Source organism: Propithecus coquereli, unplaced genomic scaffold (assembly GCF_000956105.1).
Source record: "Propithecus coquereli isolate 6110/MARCELLA unplaced genomic scaffold, Pcoq_1.0 Scaffold69, whole genome shotgun sequence".
Taxonomy (NCBI): Eukaryota; Metazoa; Chordata; class Mammalia; order Primates; family Indriidae; genus Propithecus; species Propithecus coquereli.
The window spans coordinates 1,213,648-1,215,837 of NW_012152951.1; the positions used below are offsets into that span (position 1 = coordinate 1,213,648).

The 2,190-nt window shown below is 43.2% G+C and overlaps 1 protein-coding gene across 1 annotated transcript in view; it reads right to left on the reverse strand.

Annotated features, from left to right (window-relative positions):
- SLC39A12 (solute carrier family 39 (zinc transporter), member 12) overlaps nucleotides 1–2,190 on the reverse strand; it is a 55,125-nt gene that overhangs the window by 51,717 nt on the left and 1,218 nt on the right. The window lies entirely within an intron of this gene.

Here is a 2,190-nt window from a genome sequence, read left to right on the forward strand (position 1 = left end):
AAAAACAAGAGAACTTCGAGACTTCAAGAACATGATAAATCCACTCAATGGTCACAAAAGGAGGGGGAGAACTTTAGAGCCAATCAACTTTCTGGAAAAAAAATAATCATCTTTTCCACTGATTGCTTAAGGAATGCAAAATGCTAACAGCATCTTATGTTTGATCCTGGACCAGAGATGAGCTGGTAATGACCGTGCGCTAGTAACAATGATGCTAGGATTACTTTTATAGTTTTTTTTTTTTTAAGAGTTTAAGATTCTTATGTTAGCATTTTTAAAAATGACCGAGGATGACACAGACATTTCTAACCCCAGTACTTACCTTCAGAAGACAGATAAATGATATATCTGGAGCTCCACAGGCTTTTAAATCTCAGAGAGTATTGCACAGTGACAAAGTTCCCTGTTTTTAAAATTCCTTGACTGTGCACTGGGAGTTAGAGAGGATTATTTCAGCCCAGAGAAGTTTCCAGTTGCTATGGAGAGAGCTGCTCGGAAAGTAACAATGACAGTAGATAAAAAGGAGAACTTTCTGTCTGGTAGATTTTCAGAATAATCAAACACAGTTCATGAATTTGACTGTTTGTATCGATATTTAACCGATTTTCTTAGAATCGTCGGCAGTCGCTTAGTCTTTTATGGAACAGAATCTAGGTCAAAAGCTTTCACCTTGCAGAACAGAAAGACTTTGGTGTTTGATCAGAGTTTTTTCTTTCCAGTTGGTTCTGCACGAACTGATTCAGTCCAGACTTAAACTAGGATTCGTTGAAAAGATAGGCTCTTTAAGAACCTTATTTCACTCACAAGGATGCAGAAGTCTAAAAGATTTAAGGTGCGCATAAATAGATGTTTTCAAACATAAAGAAGAATATTTGTTGAAGGAATAAAGGTCTTACCTGAGAGGTAGGTGTGAGTGGGGAATTTTAATCAGCTACATATATCACAATCCCCAGCGTCAGTCCTTCAGGCCCTGCTAAATGCAGCCTCTCGATAAATTGTTAGTGAATATATGACCAAAGGACCAAACGAAGTGTTGCATTTTATAGGAGGCAAGAGAAGTTAAAACCTAACCTACGATCTCAAAACGGACAGAATACCTGCAAATAGCACAGGGGATTGAGCTGCTGGTGGAAAGAGAAATTAGGTGAGGAAGAAATTGGGATGATTAGTCTCATGGATCCCTAATTGGATATGACATGTGGGAAAAACGGGGTGGGATAATCCTATAGGAATACCAGGAACACCGATGGAAATATAAAAGGCAAATATTCCCAGGAAATTCCAGGCTTCTCTTTAATAACCCATCATGGAGCAGCTGGGTTTGTCTAAACTGTCAAGGGAAGGGAACCGGCCTCTTTCTTGTGAGCTCTATGGCGAGACTAACTGGAACCAGACACTGGAATCAGCAAAGAGAGGAAGGGGGAGTTGGACTGAAGGTTGTGACTGTCAAGCTGGGGGTCCAGGGAGGCAGAGAGGCAAAGGAGGGCGTGGGCTCAGGACCACAGGGCGCTCAACTGATGCTCCCTGCAGGCTCCTGCTCGGCAACGCCTTGGCATCCCCCTAGAGGGGACCACTTGGGAGTTGTTTACAGACTTGGTTAGCAGAAACTTGGTTAGCAGGTTACTAGGAAAAATAGTCCAACACCTATTTAGCAAATGGTCTGAATCCTTCTGTAACTGGATACCTCTAACTCCCTGGCTTTGTCCTTGTCTCTAAAATTACCCGCTTACCTCCTGGCCCAGCTCCAATTAGCAGCTCCTGAAGTCTGCTCTAGTCCCACTATATAACCTGCCCCACTGCTTCAGGACTGGATCCGGATTTGCTGTGACCGGTACTCCCAGGACAGTGGGTGCCGCTTCTCCTCGGCACCCAGCCTACTCCTTGTGGGACCATCTCTGGCTGTCACCTGAGGTGCCACAACATTGAGCTCCCTCTGGACGTAGCTTCTCCCACGTCCCATTTCATGCTGTCGTCTTCCCTCTTTTCAAAGACCTAGCCACTCTCAACAGTAATTATGACAATGCCTGTTAATATGTATTGTCTTTTATGCCTCGACACTGTGCTAAGTAACTTTATGTTTTCTCATGTGATGTCAATTAAATCTAGTGAACGTCTCACTGTACAATTCAGTAATGCCCAGGGTCACGCAGCTATTAGGTGCCAAGAGAAATCCAGGTCTGTCTACATCAA